Below are 20,599 nucleotides of genomic sequence, written 5' to 3' on the forward strand. Positions count from 1 at the left end.
TTAAGAAGAATAACATTTTTTCATATCAACCTTCGTTCTTGAGATAATTGACTTGAAATTCTTAGTTTTTGTAAAAAATGGTCTCATTGGTTGGTTTATAAGAGAATATCTCAAGAATGAAAGCAAATACGATGAAATACTACTCTTTATTTTCGCTTACAAATTCATTTTTCTATTAGAAAATGATCTTAAAGTTTCTTAAGAAATGATCTCAATAAAGTAGGAGATGAAGAAATAAAAGTTTACCTCATAAAAGTGACATTTTCTTCATTTTACCAGATGGTGTTTCTTAACGATCAATTTTAAAGATACATCTATGCGTTAATCTGATAGAAAAATGATTTCTAAATTGATTAAGAAGAATAACATTTTTTCATATCAACCTTTGTTCTTGAGATATTTGTCGTGAAAATCTTAGTTTTTGTAAAAAATGTTGTCATTGATTGGTTAAAAAGAGAATATCCTAAGAACGAAAGCTAATACGATGAAATGCTACTGTTTATTTTCGCTTACAAATTTATTTTTCTACCAAAAAATGATCTTAAAGTTGCTTAAGAAATGATCTCAATAAAGTAGTAGATGAAGAAATAAAAGTTTACCTCATAAAAGTCACATTTTCTTCACTTTACCAGATGGTGTTTCTTAACAAACAATTTTAAAGATAAATCTATGCGTTAATCTGATAGAAAAATGGTTGCTAAATTGATTAAAAAGAATAACATTTTTTCATATCAACCTTCGCTTTTGAGATATTTGACTTAAAAGTCTTAGTTTTTGTAAAAAATGCTGTCATTGATTGGTTAAAAAGAGAATATCTCAAGAATGAAAGCTAATACGGTGAAATGCTACTCTTTATTTTCGCTTACAAATTTATTTTTCTACTAGAAAATGACCTTAAAGTTTCTTAGCAAATGATCTCAATAAAGTAGGAGATGAAGAAATAAAAGTTTACCTCATAAATGTGATATTTTCTTCACTTTACCAGATGGTGTTTCTTAACCATCAATTTTAAAGATAAATCTATGCGCTAATCTGATAGAAAAATGATTTCTAAATTGATTAAGAAGAATAAAATTTTTTCATATCAACCTTCGTTCTTGAGATAATTGACTTGAAATTCTTAGTTTTTGTAAAAAATGGTCTCATTGGTTGGTTTGCAAGAGAATATCTCAAGAACGAAAGCTAATACGCTGCAATACTACTCTTTATTTTTGCTTACAAATTTAGTTTTCTACCGGAGAATGATCTTAAAGTTTCTTAAGAAATGATCTCAATAAAGTAGTAGATTAAGAAATAAAAGTTTACCTCATAAAAGTGACATTTTCTTCACTTTACCAGATGGTGTTTTTTAACAATCAATTTTAAAGATAAATCTATGCGTTAATCTGATAGAAAAATGATTTCTAAATAGATTAAGAAGAATAAAATTTTTTCATATCAACGTTCGTTCTTGAGATATTTGACTTGAAAGTCTTAGTTTTTATAAAAAAATCATCTCATTGATTGGTTTGAAAGAGAATATCTCAAGAACGAAAGCGAATTCCGTGAAATGCTACTCCTTATTTTCGCTTACAAATTTATTTTTTTACCAGAAAATGACCTTAAAGTTTATTAGGAAGTGATCTCAATAAAGTAGCAGATGAAGAAATAAAAGTTTACCTCATAAAATTAACATTTTCTTTACTTTACCAGATGGTGTTTCTTAACAATCAATTTTAAAGATAAATCTATGCGTTAATCTGATAAAAGAATGATTTCTAAATGGATTAAGAAGAATAACATTTTTTCATATCAGTCTTCGCTTTTGAGATATTTGACTTAAAAGTCTTAGTTTTTGTAAAAAATGCTGTCATTGATTGGTTAAAAAGAGAATATCTCAAGAATGAAAGCTAATACGGTGAAATGCTACTGTTTATTTTCGCTTACAAATTTATTTTTCTACTAGAAAATGACCTTAAAGTTTCTTACAAGGGAAGTGTCACAACTGTGTCTCACCGATTTCGATGCAATTTGGTACAGTCATAGAATGGGCCAAAATAAGGTTCGTACATTTTTTTATACGTGCGGTAAAAGCCCCTGGGGCGAGTTATAGGGGTTGAAAGTTTGGAGAAAAAGTACGTTTTCACTTATATTTTAAAAATGAAAAGTGCTATCAAAATTTGGTAAATTGTAACTGATATTCATTTTAAAAGAGCTTTCTTTTGATGTATCACACATATACCAGAGGGTTAAGAAGGGCGAACTACCCCTATTTTTTTGGAATTATTTAAAAACCACCCTATCGATTTTGGCGGCATTAAGTATACTTCCAGCACGTTCAAAAATATTAGTTAAGGGTTTTTTCCCATTCGCTCTAGATCATCCCCAGCGAAGTTACGGGGGTTAACATGTAACCACTTTTCGTAAGAATGATGTGATAAAATTGTCAGGTATTTTGAAAATACTTTAACAAAACCGTAAATTAGTCGCACAATAAAATGTTTAATGTAAAATAAGGCATAATACACCATTTAGGGGTGGTTGGGGTTAACCACCCCCTTAAAAATTAATTCTATCCCGGGCATTACTTGTTGATTACGGCGAAATTTGGTACTGTGTTTGTTTTATATAGTTTATTAGTTTATTTTTATTCTACATAATGTTGCCAAAAATACACCTACCAAAAAAATTTTGGCACAATATTTGTTTTTTTAGTGCCGCTTGCTAAAGGTCATTTCTCAAAATAGTTTTTTCTAGTATAAAAGAACGTGTGCCCAGTGGGTAGATTTTAGTTTCAGAGCAACTGACAGAAGCAATGGTTACAATAAACCCAATAAACGTTTTAAATTTGCTAATGACAGTTTTTACTGTTATGAATATTCCCCAGACTCCTGTAAATGAAGCAGAAGTTAGTTTAAAAGAAAATATACAGCGTATTTTAATGGAAAGTATGGAAGACTACAATATGCAAATTGAAGACGAAACTGTATTAATTTTCGATTCATCCAATGGCATCAATGACGGTCAGCAAATTATTGAAGACCAGGATACAACTGACAGGTTTGTAGAAGATACTGATGCTCATTGTCCATTGAAGGATGACATCGACTACGAGTACAAATTAGAGGCGGTAAGTTACTGGACAAGTGGGAAGAAAGGTTATTTGAAACTAGAAACCGTAAAAAACAAATACCGAAAAGTAACGTCAAAGACCCAATTGCACAGATGGTCTAAATATATTGAAGAAAGAGGGACATACAAAGAAAAATTAGCAGAAATTACCGAATTTGTAATTAATCAAGCGAGAGCCGCCGTAGATAATAAATTGCCACTACATGATATTGATATACGCAGATGGGCTATACAAGCTAGAAATGAAAAGAATTTATCTCCTCAACTGTTCAAAGCATCTCATAGCTGGGTGCAACGTTTTAAGAAAGCAAATCGGTTAGTAAGCCGAAAAATAACAAAATTTCTATCCCAAAAACAAATTGGAAATGTTGATCGAGTAAAAACTTTAGCAAAAGATTTCGTTAAAGAGGCAAAGCTACAAATCCAAATATATGGACCTGAAAACACCTACAATTCGGATCAGAGCGGTTTTAACTTGGAATTCCATTCGGGAAGAACATTAAGCGATTTAGGAGTTAAAACCGTAGAAAGTGTGGTCCAGTCGGTGTCATCTACAACGCACAGTTACACAATTCAACCCGTAATATCTGCTGATGGGAAACTTCTTTCTCCACTTTTTATTGTTTTAAAAGAACCCTCTGGCAGCTTTGGACCGAGGGTAGCAAATACAATGTTTAAAGCAGACAATATATACGTTTTGGCATCAAAATCTGGAAAGTTAACTTCAGAACACATGAAAAATTGGCTCCAAAATGTATATTTTCCAAATACTGGTTCTAAATCATTATTATTATTAGATTCTTGGAGTGGCCATTGTCCTGAAGTTATTAGTGAAATAACTCCATCAGGTACTAATTTTAAACATTTATCTATACCTGCAGGGACAACAGGTCAAATACAGCCCCTAGATGTATTTGGTTTCAGAATATGGAAAAATTTTATTAGAAGATTCTCTGATCAGATTATTCTTTACCAGTATGATGTCAATTTACATCAGAGGGATAACATATTAAAATTGCAATCGTTGACGCATAACCAGTTGGCTTCCCCTCGGTTTATAAATGTTTTTAAATACGCATGGTTTGCAAGTGGCTATATAGAGGAGAGACCAGACCATTTTGAAAATCCCGTGGAAGTTTGCTTTTCGAGTGAGAAGCCAACGTGTGATATCTGTGGGGATATAGCGGTCATAACATGTGCATGGTGTAAAAAATCCTTATGTTTAAAACATTTTTTCCACGACTTTTATTTTTGCCAACACTACGTAGAATAAAAATAAATTTAATATTGAAAATTAATATAATACATAAAAAACGTCAATTAGTAATGTAGAATAAACTTCTTTGGTATATTGAACTATTTTTTTTGTCAGTTGCTTTTTAACTCATAAATAAATAAAATATCTTATTTATCTAGTAGTTTTATATTTATTATTTAAAGAAAATGAGGGTAGTTTACCTCGTGGAACATCGATAGATAGATTTTTAAAAAACAATACCACAGTTACGATGGCAGTTTTCATCTTCGAGGTATAAACAAAAAACTACCCCTAATTTGTAACCCTTATAACCATTTTCAAAAATTTTTACTTCAAATATAAAACAAACACAGTACCAAATTTCGCCGTAATCGACAAATAACGCCCGGGATAGAATTAATTTTTAAGGGGGTGGATAACCCCAACAACCCCTATATGGTGTATTATGCCTTATTTTACACTAAACATTTTATTGTGCGACTAATTTACGGTTTTGTTTAAAGTATTTTCAAAATACCTGACAATTTTATCACATCATTCTTACGAAAAGTGCTTACATGTTAACCCCCGTAACTTCGCTGGGGTTGATCTAGGGCGAATGGGAAAAAACCCTTAACTAATATTTTTGAACGCACTAGAAGTATACTTAATGCCGCCAAAATCGATAGGGTGGTTTTTAAATAATTCCAAAAAAATAGGGGTAGTTCGCCCTTTTTAACCCTCTGCTATATGTGTGACACATCAAAAGAAAGCTCTTTTAAAATGAATATCAGTTACAATTTACCAAATTTTGATAGCACTTTTCGTTTTCAAAATATAAGTGAAAACGTACTTTTTCTCCAAACTTTCAACCCCTATAACTCGCCCCAGGGGCTTTTACCGCACGTATAAAAAAATGTGCGAACCTTATTTTGGCCCATTCTATGACTGTACCAAATTGCATCGAAATCGGTGAGACACAGTTGTGACACTTCCCTTGTTAGTAAATGATCTCAATAAAGTAGAAGATGAAGAAATAAAAGTTTACCTCATAAATGTGATATTTTCTTCACTTTACCAGATGGTGTTTCTTAACAATCAATTTTAAAGATAAATCTATGCGTTAATCTGATAGAAAAATGATTTCTAAATCGATTAAGAAGAATAAAATTTTTTCAAGTCATCCTTCGTTCTTGAGATATTTGACTTGAAAGTCTAAGTTTTTATAAAAAATGTTCTCATTGATTGGTTTGAAAGAGAATATCTCAAGAACGAAAGCGAATACGGTGAAATGCTACTCTTTATTTTCACTTACAATTTAATTTTTCTACCAGAAAATGATCTAAAAGTATCTTAGGAAATGATCTCAACAAAGTAGAAGATGAAGAAATAAAAGTTTACCTCATAAAAGTGACATTTTCTTCACTTTACCAGATGGTGTTTCTTAACAATCAATTTTAAAGATAAATCTATGCGTTAATCTGATAGAAAAATGATTTCTAAATTGATTAAGAACAAAAAATTTTTTCAAATTAACCTTCGTTCTTGAGATATTTGAGTTGAAAGTCTTAGTTTTTGTAAAAATGCTGTCATTGATTAGTTTGAAAGAGAATATCTCAAAAACGAGAGGTAATACGATAAAATGGTACTCTTTATTTCCGCTTACAAATTTATTTTTTTACCAGAAAATGATCTTAAAGTTTCTTAGGAAATAATCTCAATAAAGTAGGAAATGAAGAAATAAAAGTTTACCTCATAAAAGTGACATTTTCTTCACTTTACCAGATGGTGTTTCTTAACAATCAATTTTAAAGATAAATCTATGCGTTAATCTGATAAAAAAATGATTTCTAAATTGATTAAGAAGAATAACATTTTTCCATATCAACCTTCGTTGTTGAGATATTTCACTTGAGAGTCTTAATTTTTGTAAATAATGCTCTCATTGATTGATTTAAAAGAGAATATTTCAAGAATGAAAGCAAATACGATGAAATGCTACTCTTTATTTTCGCTTACAAATTTATTTTTCTACCAAAAAATGATCTTAAAGTTTCTTAAGAAATGATCTCAATAAAGTAGTAGATGAAGAAATAAAAGTTTACCTCATAAAAGTGACATTTTCTTTACTTTTCCAGATGGTGTATCTTAACAATCAATTTTAAAGATAAACCTATGCGTTGAGCTGATAGAAAAATGATTTCTAGATTGATTAAGAAGAATAACATTTTTTCATATCAACCTTTGTTCTTGAGATTTTTGTCTTGAAGTTATCAGTTTTTGGAAAAAATGCTCTCATTGATTGGTTTAAAAGAGAATATCTCAAAAACGAGAGGTAATACGATAAAATGGTACTCTTTATTTCCGCTTACAAATTTATTTTTCTACCAGAAAATGATCTTAAAGTTTCTTAGGAAACGATCTCAATAAAGTAGGAAATGAAGAAATAAAAGTTTACCTCATAAAAGTGACATTTTCTTCACTTTACCAGATGGTGTTTCTTAACAATCAATTTTAAAGATAAATCTATGCGTTAATCTGATAAAAAAATGATTTCTAAATTGATTAAGAAGAATAACATTTTTCCATATCAACCTTCGTTGTTGAGATATTTCACTTGAGAGTCTTAATTTTTGTAAATAATGCTCTCATTGATTGATTTAAAAGAGAATATTTCAAGAATGAAAGCAAATACGATGAAATGCTACTCTTTATTTTCGCTTACAAATTTATTTTTCTACCAAAAAATGATCTTAAAGTTTCTTAAGAAATGATCTCAATAAAGTAGTAGATGAAGAAATAAAAGTTTACCTCATAAAAGTGACATTTTCTTTACTTTTCCAGATGGTGTATCTTAACAATCAATTTTAAAGATAAACCTATGCGTTGAGCTGATAGAAAAATGGTTTCTAAATTGATTAAGAAGAATAACATTTTTTCATATCAACCTTTGTTCTTGAGATATTTGACTTGAAAATATTAGTTTTTGTAAAAAATGCTCTCATTGATTGGTTTAAAAGAGAATATCTCAAAAACGAGAGGTAATACGATAAAATGGTACTCTTTATTTCCGCTTACAAATTTATTTTTCTACCAGAAAATGATCTTAAAGTTTCTTAGGAAACGATCTCAATAAAGTAGGAAATGAAGAAATAAAAGTTTACCTCATAAAAGTGACATTTTTTTCACTTTACCAGATGGTGTTTCTTAACAATCAATTTTAAAGATAAATCTATGCGTTAATCTGATAAAAAAATGATTTCTAAATTGATTAAGAAAAATAACATTTTTTCATATCAACCTTCGTTGTTGAGATATTTCACTTGAGAGATTTTTAATTTTTGTAAATAATGCTCTCATTGATTGATTTAAAAGAGAATATTTCAAGAATGAAAGCAAATACGATGAAATGCTACTGTTTATTTTCGCTTACAAATTTATTTTTCTACCAAAAAATGATCTTAAAGTTTCTTAAGAAATGATCTCAATAAAGTAGTAGATGAAGAAATAAAAGTTTACCTCATAAAAGTGACATTTTCTTTACTTTTCCAGATGGTGTATCTTAACAATCAATTTTAAAGATAAACCTATGCGTTGATCTGATAGAAAAATGGTTTCTAAATTGATTAAGAAGAATAACATTTTTTCATATCAGCCTTCGTTTTTGAGATAATTGACTTAAAACTCTTAAATTTTGTAAACAATGAATGAGAGCATTGTTTACCAAATTTGTTTAAAAGAGAATATCTCAAGAACGAAAGCTAATACGATAAAATGGTACTTTTTATTTTCGCTTACAAATTTATTCTTCTACCAGAAAATAATCTTAAAGTTTCTAAGAATATCATGATGATAAAGTATAAGGCGAAGAAATAAATGTTTACTTCATATAAGTGGTATTTTCTTCACTTTTTCAGATGGCGTTTCTTAAAAATCAACTTTAAAGATAAAGCTATCCGTTAATCTGATAGAAAAATGATTTCTAAATTGATTAAGAAGAATAACATTTTATCATAGCAACCTTCCTTCTTGAGATATTTGACTTGTACCTCTTTGATTATACAAAAAATGACAAAATTGATAAAATCTCAAAGACGGGAATCAATGGCTTATTAATTGAGAACACATACATAAAATTAGAAAGCCCATATAGCTGTGCTCATCGTTTCTACAAAATCTGTATTTCTCTAGCTACAGTAGTTTCGTAATTGCTTGATTTCAATCAGGATTTCTGATCCTGGGGTAGTTGACTCTGGTACCTTTTAGGTTTTACTTTGAGCTTTCTCAATCTGATCTCCATCTTTCTCTGAATATGTCAATCTTTTTTGTCTTGGTTGGCAATGACTCGTCCCCATTGTGAGTTTTACTCAAGCAAAAATAGTTAACTAAGAATGTCCATGTAAAACTGATCATATAAAGAGAGGTTGGTGATTTTTAAATCTATTAGGAATTAGATATCTTAACATGATTATTTTGGTGTAAATATTCAAGAAATGTCATTTAAAATAAAATCAATTATTAGTTATGGCCACTTTGATAGTCGATTAAGTTGTTAATTTAAGAAACGGGTGTAACGTTGATTTACTTCAAGGATACAAGAGATTTGACTTTTAAAGACACATAACAGAGCATGTAAAAAGAGAATTGAGGGCAATTTCAGCGGTCTTAATAGCGGTGGTACTAATTAACAACTGTCCACTCCCTTTTAACGAACGACGGCTAGCGCGTTTGCGAAGAAATTGAAGGCTTGACATTTTGAAGCACGACGCGGTTATAAATCAAAAGATCCACTCAAACGAAGCGTACATTGTGTTTTCTAGGTCCCCATGCAATTTTCGATTTGCATGCGGTAAATTGAACGAAGTCTTTAGCCTGAAGACGATTTATGGATATGTCTTATGATGTAGTTTTCCTTTTAACAAAAAATCGGTGTTTTTTTTTCGTAGATGAGGGTAAAACAAAAAAAAATAAATAATAGGGGGGAAGAAAATGATTCGGTCTCGGATAAAAATTTATCGGAAGCAACGCGATTTAAATGCTAATCCGTTTCGAGTGATCTTTACCGATTCTCCACTAATTTGGGGTTTATGTAAATTCTAATCCTTTGCCGTATAGGATCGGAATCGGTCATTCAGGCGTTAAATAATAAACTATAATTAGATAGCGGTTTTAGTTCCATTCCATCTACGGTGACGTTGTGGGAATTTAATTGAAACCGAATGGGATATTAAGATTATAATTGAAGATCCGTTTGTATTAAGAGCAGATAAATTTCAGATAAACGTCTATCTTTTGAATTAAAAAGATTGTACAAAGAACTGAATGAATATAAAAAAAAATTTAGTATAACAATTTTGATTCTAAATTTTGCAACCACCTGATTGTTTTATTAACAGACCAGCTCTTTCACAATGGTACAAAAGAAACTAAATATTTACGATTCCTATTCCGAAATTAAACTCCCGATTCCATTGTGTCTAAAAAAATCTGAATCCGAATAAAAAAAAAATAACTTTGTATGAGTATTTTGTTTAAAGATTCTTTTTTTAAATTAACTCCATCGCGAGCTTTCTCACGTATTAAAACTGTCGAAATAATTCTTACGATGAAAACTGGGCCGATGTTATACCTTAGAATTTAGAAATACAAAACGCGAATTATAAATAAGAAAAACGAAGAAAAAAAAAGTTTGCAACGGTGTAAACACGTGAATAAGCGTTCGCACGTGTAAATGTAAAATATTCGAAGGAAACTCCCACGCGATTCTGATACAATTTTTGAGATAATAAAACGCGGTAGTTTATTTTTTGTTTATTTGGCTGGACCTGGAATTACTTTTGCGGAGGATAATTTATTTATTTATCGTCCGAAGCGTCGCGTCAGTTTCGTTGACGTAAGTAAACGGATTTAAGTTGCAAGAGGAAAAAATAATAACCAAATGATGCAATAACAACTTTTTGATACTTTAAGATCTTTTAAGATTAAGATTAGATTGGATTTAGATTGAAAAGTAATCTATTCAGAACAAAAGAATCATATTAATATAGGTATGTAGTTATCCAAGTATATGTAGTGAGAAATTAACTTCAAAATATTGCGGAGAAATGCTTCTTCAAAAATAGTTCGTTATCGAAACTTTATAGCTTTTATAATTCAGAGGCAACACTTGGTTGCAAAATCTTTCGCTGCTGGGAGATTGCATGAAGCAATGAATCTTGTACTTAATGGAATGTTATGTCGACAACTTTGCCATAAAAATGATAACAAATATCATCTATTATTACACACGGAGGTCAAGTGATGTAAGGACGATCCTTCAATAAAATTGCTTTAATTGAATTACTGCAACAATCCATTCGTTTGGATTTTTATTGACACCAAATGTTAGTTTAACTTGTAATCATTAGCTTTTTTTATGAGATGGTGTTTCTTAACAATCAATTTTAAAAATAAAACTATGCGTTAATCTAGTAGAAAAATGATTTCTGAATTGATTAAGAAGAATAAATTTTTTTCATATCAACATTCGTTCTTGAGATATTTGACTGCAAAGTCTTAATTTTTGTAAATTGATTGGTTTGAAAGATAATACTTCAAGAACGAAAGGTAATACGATAAAAAGGTGCTCTTTATTTTACTGGTGTGAAGTTATCCATAAATCCCAGCAATAAACTTAAAACATTAATAATTCCGTAACCAATACGATTTGGGTAACCAAATTTCACACACAGGTCACTCTTACCCTCAAGAACAGCTAACCACCCCCATTTGGTAAAAAAAAATTTTTCAACCCTCACCCCCGAAAAAGGGATGTTTTCGCCCTGATGGGCACCTTCGAATTAAACGAAATTCTACCACATAATAGAACACACTTCTAAGTATTTTTATCAATTTTCAAAACACCGTAAGCCCTAACGGTTTTCGAGAAAAAAAATCAGTATTATAAACCGCGGATGGGACTTTAGGGGTGAATTTGACCCCGTTGGGCACCTTCAAAATTGATGAAATTTTAGGATGATTTAGAGGATGCCTTTAGCTATTGAAATCAACCATCCAAACACCGTAAGGTATAACGGTTTCCGAGAAAAAAAATGTGTTATTAGACACTATAGGTACACAGCGCGGCGCGGACTTTGGGGGTGAATTTGACCCCGTTGGGCACCTCCAAAATTGACGAAATTTTAGGATGATTTAGAGGATGCCTTTAGCGATTGAAATCAACCATCCAAACACCGTAATGTATTACGGTTTCCGAGAAAAAAAAAAGTGTTATTAGACACTATAGGTATACAGCGCGGCGCGGACTTTGGGGGTGAATTTGACCCCGTTGGGCACCTCCAAAATTGACGAAATTTTAGGATGATTTAGAGGATGCCTTTAGCGATTGAAATCAACCATCCAAACACCGTAATGTATTACGGTTTCCGAGAAAAAAAAAAGTGTTATTAGACACTATAGGTATACAGCGCGGCGCGGACTTTGGGGGTGAATTTGACCCCGTTGGGCACCTCCAAAATTGACGAAATTTTAGGATGATTTAGAGGATGCCTTTAGCAATTGATATCAACCATCCAAACACCGTAATGTATTACGGTTTCCGAGAAAAAAAATGTGTTATTAGACACTATAGGTACAGAGCGCGGCGCGGACTTTGGGGGTGAATTTGACCCCGTTGGGCACCTCCAAAATTGACGAAATTTTAGGATGATTTAGAGGATGCCTTTAGCGATTGAAATCAACCATCCAAACACCGTAATGTATTACGGTTTCCGAGAAAAAAAATGTGTTATTAGACACTATAGGTATACAGCGCGGCGCGGACTTTGGGGGTGAATTTGACCCCGTTGGGCACCTCCAAAATTGACGAAATTTTAGGATGATTTAGAGGATGCCTTTAGCAATTGATATCAACCATCCAAACACCGTAAGGTATTACGGTTTCCGAGAAAAAAAATGTGTTATTAGACACTATAGGTACACAGCGCGGCGCGGACTTTGGGGGTGAATTTGACCCCGTTGGGCACCTCCAAAATTGACGAAATTTTAGGATGATTTAGAGGATGCCTTTAGCAATTGATATCAACCATCCAAACACCGTAATGTATTACGGTTTCCGAGAAAAAAAATGTGTTATTAGACACTATAGGTATACAGCGCGACGCGGACTTTGGGGGTGAATTAGACCCCGTTGGGCACCTCCAAAATTGACGAAATTTTAGGATAATTTAGAGGATGCCTTTAGCGATTGAAATCAACCATCCAAACACCGTAAGGTATTACGGTTTCCGAGAAAAAAAATGTGTTATTAGACACTATAGGTACAGATCGCGGCGCGGACTTTGGGGGTGAATTTGACCCCGTTGGGCACCTCCAAAATTGACGAAATTTTAGGATGATTTAGAGGATGCCTTTAGCAATTGATATCAACCATCCAAACACCGTAAGGTATTACGGTTTCCGAGAAAAAAAATGTGTTATTAGACACTATAGGTACAGAGCGCGGCGCGGACTTTGGGGGTGAATTTGACCCCGTTGGGCACCTCCAAAATTGATCAAATTTTAGGATGATTTAGAGGATGCCTTTAGCAATTTAAATCGATCATCCAAACACCGACCACGGCTTCAGAGAAACAATTTCCTTATTAAATTGTACACGTATGTAGAGCAGATAGTAGGTGCCTTTAGCGATTTTAATAGATTATGAAAACTGCGAAACTCTTAATATTTCATGGAAAAAATAAATTTTGTTAAGAAAGGCATTTTGTAGTTTTATGGGCTTTTAGTCGTTACTGGCAAAGGGTAAGAACTCCGCCACGTGCAGTTACAAAAGGCGCAGGTATTAAGGAAAAAATATGTCCATATTTTTTGCATTATAAGTGCATTCCGGGAAAATAGTTGCCGACTTATTCGGTGTTGTTTTAGAGCGTCATACACATTTTTTAGATTTTGCCCGAAAGGTGAGGAGTAAACTTATAATATATAAAGATTCCTCAGCTATTGCAGAGATCAGCTGTTCTAGTTATCTCTTGTTAAAACCAGTGACCAGTGAAGATGTCGACGAAATTACTGTTTTTGGGCGATAGTAATTTTTGGCGAATGCTACGTACTAGAACTAACTACAAAGTATTTGTTCTAACAGATGTGAAATTAATTCCTACTAATGGTATATATTTTAGGACGACAACCAAAACAGTCAAGCAACGGAAAATATTTCCTCGACTTAGCAGTAGGCGGTCAAACAATACTAAAACTTTTGCGGCGCGCAAAGTGTATTCCAAAAACATGTTACCCTTGATTTTGTGGAGATATTGTTGAACGTCATATCGTTATAATGATAAGAACTAAAGATATACTCCATAAAACATCACCATCCCAACTGAAGTCCCAATATTCTCACCTCTTCCGCTTCCTTCTTTCCTTAAATCCTAAAGGAATACAAATTTGCACAATTCCTCCCTGCAAAAACTTCGAGTCTGTGAACGTAAGATATTATAACTTCTCTGTCATGCTATAAATAAATACTCTCCATGCCTTTATAGGAAATCAATCATTACATTCGAGGGTTTTGTACTGAAAAGCAAATCAATTGTACCGACATTGAAGCAATTGTTAACAGAACCATGATGGAAGGGTAACAAAACGTAAAAATGTTTCTTTTCTTATGTATTTAATACAAATTTCTACACAGGGATGGCATTTACTTAAATGAACAAGGGTTGGAAACGGTCTGGAACGCGGTAGCAAGTAATTATAATCATATTCTCAATCCATTACACAATTTAATTATAAGTAAAACAGACCATTAATATAATAAATTTCTTTCTCTATCAAAAGTTTTTTTTCTATCAAAAGTCCGCCCTCCAAATCATCCTAAAATTTCATCAATTTTGGAGGTGCCCAACAGGGTCAAATTCACCCCCAAAGTCCGCGCCGCGCTGTGTACCTATAGTGTCTAATAACACATTTTTTTTTCTCGGAAACCGTAATACCTTACGGTGTTTGGATGGTTGATTTCAATCGCTAAAGGCATCCTCTAAATCATCCTAAAATTTCATCAATTTTGGAGGTGCCCAACGGGGTCAAATTCACCCCCAAAGTCCGCGCCGCGCTGTGTACCTATAGTGTCTAATAACACATTTTTTTTCTCGGAAACCGTAATACCTTACGGTGTTTGGATGGTTGATTTCAATCGCCAAAGGCATCCTCTAAATCATCCTAAAATTTCATCAATTTTGGAGGTGCCCAACGGGGTCAAATTCACCCCCAAAGTCCGCGCCGCGCTGTGTACCTATAGTGTCTAATAACACTTTTTTTTTTTCTCGGAAACCGTAATACCTTACGGTGTTTGGATGGTTGATTTCAATCGCTAAAGGCATCCTCTAAATCATCCTAAAATTTCGTCAATTTTGGAGGTGCCCAACGGTGTCAAATTCACCCCCAAAGTCCGCGCCGCGCTGTGTACCTATAGTGTCTAATAACACATTTTTTTTCTCGGAAACCGTAATACCTTACGGTGTTTGGATGGTTGATTTCAATCGCCAAAGGCATCCTCTAAATCATCCTAAAATTTCATCAATTTTGGAGGTGCCCAACGGGGTCAAATTCACCCCCAAAGTCCGCGCCGCGCTGTGTACCTATAGTGTCTAATAACACATTTTTTTTCTCGGAAACCGTAATACCTTACGGTGTTTGGATGGTTGATTTCAATCGCCAAAGGCATCCTCTAAATCATCCTAAAATTTCATCAATTTTGGAGGTGCCCAACGGGGTCAAATTCACCCCCAAAGTCCGCGCCGCGCTGTGTACCTATAGTGTCTAATAACACATTTTTTTTCTCGGAAACCGTAATACCTTACGGTGTTTGGATGGTTGATTTCAATCGCCAAAGGCATCCTCTAAATCATCCTAAAATTTCATCAATTTTGGAGGTGCCCAACGGGGTCAAATTCACCCCCAAAGTCCGCGCCGCGCTGTGTACCTATAGTGTCTAATAACACATTTTTTTTCTCGGAAACCGTTATACCTTACGGTGTTTGGATGGTTGATTTCAATTGCTAAAGGCATCCTCTAAATCATCCTAAAATTTCATCAATTTTGAAGGTGCCCAACGGGGTCAAATTCACCCCCCAAAGTCCCATCCGCGGTTTATAATACTGATTTTTTTTTCTCGAAAACCGTTAGGGCTTACGGTGTTTTGAAAATTGATAAAAATACTTAGAAGTGTGTTCTATTATGTGGTAGAATTTCGTTTAATTCGAAGGTGCCCATCAGGGCGAAAACATCCCTTTTTCGGGGATGAGGGTTGAAAAATTTTTTTTTTACCAAATGGGGGTGGTAAGCTGTTCTTGAGGGTAAGAGTGACCTGTGTGTGAAATTTGGTTACCCAAATCGTATTGGTTACGGAATTATTAATGTTTTAAGTTTATTGCTGGGATTTATGGATAACTTCACACCAGTCTTTATTTTCGCTTACAAATTTATTTTCCTATCAGAAAATGATCTTAAAGTTTCTTAGAAAATGATCTCAATAAAATAGAAGATGAAAAAATAAAAGTTTACCTCAAAAAAGTGATATTTTCTTCACTTTACTAGATTGTGCTCCTATTAATCAATTTTAAAGAAATCTATGCGTTAATCTCATAGAAAAATTATTTCTAAATTGATTAATAAGAATAAAATTTTTTCATATCAACTTTCGTTCTTGAGATATTTCACTTGAAAGTCTGACTTTTTATAAAAAATGCTCTCATTGATTGGTTTGAAAGAGAATATCTCAAGAACGAAAGCGAATACGGTGAAATGCTACTCTTTACTATCGCTTACAAATTTATTTTTCTACCAGAAAATGATCTTAAAGTTTCTTAGGAAATGATCTCAATAAAGTAAGAGATGAAGAAATAAAAGTTTATCTCATAAAAGTGACATTTTCTTCTTTTTTCCAGATGGTGTTTCTTAACAATCATCTTTAAAGTTAGAATTATGAGTTAATCAGATAGAAAAATAATTTTTAAATCGATAAAGAAAAATAAAGTTTTTTCATATCAAACTTCGTTCTTGAGATATTTGACTTGAAAGTCTTAGCTTTTGTAAAAAATGCTGTCATTGATTGGTTTGAAAGAGAATATCTCAAGCACGAAAGCTAATACGCTGAAATACTACTCTTTACTTTCGCTTACAAATTTATTTTCCTCCCAGAAAATGATCTTAAAGTTTCTTAGGAAATGATCTCAATAAAGTAGGAGATGAACAAATAAAAGTTTACCTCATAAAAGTGACATTTTCTTCACTTTACCAGATGGTGTTTCTTAACAATGAATTTTAAAGATAAAGCTATGCGCTAGTTTCATAGAAAAATGATTTCTAAATTGATTAAGAAGAATAAATTTTTTTCATATCAAACTTCGTTCTTGAGATATTTGACTTGAAAGACTTAGTTTTTGTAAAAAATGCTCTCATTGATTGGTTTGAAAGAGAATATCTTAAAAACGAAAGCTAATACGCTGAAATACTACTCTTTATTTTCGCTTACAAATTTATTTTTCTACCAGTAAACGATCTTAAAATTTCTTAGGAAATGATCTCAATAAAGTAGGAGATGAAGAAATGAAAGTTTACCTCATAAAAGTGACATTTTCTTCACTTTACGAGATATTGTTTCTTAACAATTAATTTTAAAGATAAAACTAATTTGTTAAAAATAAAAAAAATAAAAAAGTAAAAATTTCATAACTGCATTCCATGCGTATTTTTGAGACTTAGAAAATGATTTATGTAATATTACTCAAATTGAAGATTAAAGCTTCTACTTTAAAATGATGTATGATATGTAGGGTATTTCATTAAAAAAAAATTTTGAAAAAAATGTTTGAAGAAATGTTGTTGAAATTAGGTTAAGTTTTGTTGTTAAATTGTAAAAAACGTAAACAATTCATAACAGCATTCCGACCGTATTTTAGAGAATTAGAAGATGGTTTATATCTCAAATTGAAGATTAAAGCTTCTAATTTCAGATGATATATGATATATAGGATGTTTGATTAGAAAAATTTTAAGAAAAAAGTGTTTGAAAACATTTTGCTGAAATCTTTTCAAAGCAAATTTTCTTTCCATCCATAAAGTTAATGAAACAATTTACAGATCAAATTATAGCAGTCAAAAATTTAATCCATTATTTGTATGATTTGCTTAAGAGATTGAGAATTGAGGTAATGAACCAATGTAGTACTGTAATCAGAATACCGTTAATTCTTGCCAGAAATCTATAACATATGGTATATGTTACCGATGCCAAACATATAATTTTGTGCTGAATTAAAGACCACGGATGTATGTTTGATAAGTTGGTTAAATATTCAAATACCAATAAAAATCATACTTAGCAGAATTAAAAATAATGGCACATTTCAAGCTATAAAGAATGATAAAATACGAACGATTCTGCGATTTATTGAGGGAAGAATTTCTTGACAGATTTTCATCTATAATCTAGTCAGAACAAGAATGTATACATTTTATTCTCCATCATTACCAGTTTATTTAGCACTTTTCTTTTGGATGAAGGGAAAGAGAAGAACACAATGGCTTAATGGCAGGCCCATTGAATCCCAAAATTCTTCGATATTTCCATGTCTCCTTCCACTTCAAGAACAATGTTTCATATATGTATTAATCTGCATTATGAAGCATCAGATTTTCTTGTTGACCATACCATCAACTTTTTGCATAAACGTCTTTGTTTATTCATTTATTTGACATCACCTCTATAGAGTTGTTTTGGTTTAAGTGTTTTGTTGTTCCGAACAGTTCCGAACCTTTCCGCGCATACATATTGCATATTAGACGTATGCGTGGAATGATTCAGATCTGTTCTTTGACAAACAAGAAATAAGTGGCATGAAAAGTTTACCTTTGCCACTATAGCGTAGCAAATGTTATCGATATAGTAAACGTTTTATTTTTATTGATGGATATTTCAATAAGTCTATATGCTGGGTTCGAAGCTCCTGAATTAATTATCTACGCCATTGAATTGTTAGAATATTCTTTACGCAATCATTTTAATAATAAAATCAAACTTAATGCATTTTGATCGTATTGAGATCAAAAGATCTAATACGATCAAGCTTGAGTTTCCTTGGAGAAAATTTTTAATTACAAACCCACATTTCGATTTTAAAAATCTGTGTCATTTAGAAAATTGTTTTCATATTGTATAACGCCTAGCAAACTTTCCACATTTATGCCATATTTGCAATTGACTTTTATAGTCATTAAGACATAAAAGAAAATAATTACAACAAGAAAGTCAAGAAGTAAAAAAAAGCATTCACACTTGTCGGGACATACAGACGGCGAATATTTTTTTAATCCTCTAATAAATGTTGTTGTGGCGCCTGCACTTCATTATAAAAACAACGATTATACGCTAATTAATTCATTGCGCCTTTTGCCTTGGGAATTTATGCGTCTCTATGCCATAGGAGCTCGTTTTTACTTTGTATCCTAATTACGTATGTACGTAAGAATTAAAATGGCAACTCTGAACAATATCCAAACATTTAAAATTCAAACATTGCTTAATACGTTCTTTTATTCATATCAATTTATTTAATTGAAATCGAGATACCATAAAAGCTCATGTTACTACATCGTTAGACTCATCGTTTTTAATAACTTATTTTGAAATCAATTTTAAATTAATATTTTTATCTTAATAAGAGCTCCTAGATTGTAGTTATTGTTGAAAAAAGTTAACGAATTGTTAAGATTTACCTCACACACACTAAGGTATCGCATTACTTGCGTGGTAATCTAGTTAAAAGACGAGTCCTAGGCAAAGTCCGGCATATAAAGCGTCTGAAAGTAATTCAGAAATATTTCAAACGGGACGTGCAGTACGCCAAATGCACTGTACGTGTGACAGAAATGTTAATCGTGACAACGCGGAGGCATCCGGGTCTTTAAATAACCATTTTATCTTTCCTGTTTGACATTAAACGCTAAAACAAAAAGCTTGTAATGGTGTTTTTGAATAATATGTGAATTTATAATCAAAACGGACGGCTATAATAAATGATTGTTTTCAAGAAGCGGTTATTTTCCTTAATAGATGGTTTTCCTTAACAGAATTTTTTTATGGTGGTCAAAAATTTCTTCTAATCTTTAGTGGTGGGTAAATAGCATTAGCATAATCACCACCTACCAGTTACGGCTTCATAAATATTTAAGCCTGAAGCTTAAAGTTCGCTGGTTCTTCGGGTCGAATTTGCTTCTATCCGCAGTGGCAAACCCCTTCTGGAATATTAGCGAAACTCTCGTCGTTCGCATCAGTGATTTACGCCGACCATAAATCTCCTTGGACTAGATGCAAGCCGCTTGGTGCTGCTTCACTCCCAGGTTCTTCTTTTCTTGTCGTTAATGGACGATACGCGCGATCCGCCTTAGTCGCTTCTTGCTTATAAATTAATTGCTTTATTTTATTGCGTAAATGATGGCCCTTCTGCTCACACACACTTTATGTACTCCAAGAACTCTTAAAAACGATACATCATCCGCAATTCTTTCTACTCAGTCAGCGATGACGTTTCACGTTAAGATCAAAATGAAGTTTGAGTGCGTTTCTGAATATTGAGATATAAATATGGTGAGCAGTGGGACACGACACTTTAATTCGTGATTAATAGCTCGTTTGGAGATTAAGAACGCGGCGCGACTATAAATCTTAATACGAAATGAAATGAACGATTGAGGTTTTAATTAGAGATGTTAATAATTTTCAGTAGAACGAGTCGATCGTAATCACCTTTTTTCGCTTGAGTGAAAGCACTTAGTTTATAATTGCGAGTAAGTGTTGTAATTATGGGATTATTAGCAAAACATCACTTCATAACAAGTCGTATGTGCGTATAGAAAATTATGTATAGGAATTATAACAGAATATCCATTTATAATTGAATGCCACCTCATTAATCTAATGGATCTTCTGGATAATACAAACATATTAAAAGATTATTTAGACATTCTGCATTATTTTCTATGTAATCTTATATGTTAAATAAATCTTAGATTTGTTTCCTATATAAGAAATGAAAACGATGTACCTACATAGTTGATGCCACATCATCAATCTGATTTTTTAATTATCTTGGTTACATTGATCTTTAAGATTAATAGAAACATTGGGAACTATTTGGCTTTTTTAATATCGATGAAAAAAGTTTTAACGATTAATAACTTAATTCATTCATGGAT

At 32.2% G+C, this 20,599-nt stretch overlaps 2 protein-coding genes and 1 long non-coding RNA gene across 6 annotated transcripts in view; all 3 read left to right on the forward strand.

Annotated features, from left to right (window-relative positions):
* LOC111417220 (uncharacterized) overlaps window positions 1–20,599 on the forward strand; it is a 124,394-nt gene that overhangs the window by 78,852 nt on the left and 24,943 nt on the right. The window lies entirely within an intron of this gene.
* Window positions 1–20,599, forward strand: part of LOC111417579 (uncharacterized) — a 245,495-nt gene that overhangs the window by 77,807 nt on the left and 147,089 nt on the right. The window lies entirely within an intron of this gene.
* On the forward strand, window positions 13,919–14,181 carry LOC139429407 (uncharacterized). Its single transcript, XR_011640053.1, has 2 exons — window positions 13,919–13,979; window positions 14,037–14,181. It is a non-coding gene; the product is annotated as an uncharacterized lncRNA (long non-coding RNA).

This window comes from Onthophagus taurus, chromosome 3 (genome assembly GCF_036711975.1).
Source record: "Onthophagus taurus isolate NC chromosome 3, IU_Otau_3.0, whole genome shotgun sequence".
Taxonomy (NCBI): Eukaryota; Metazoa; Arthropoda; class Insecta; order Coleoptera; family Scarabaeidae; genus Onthophagus; species Onthophagus taurus.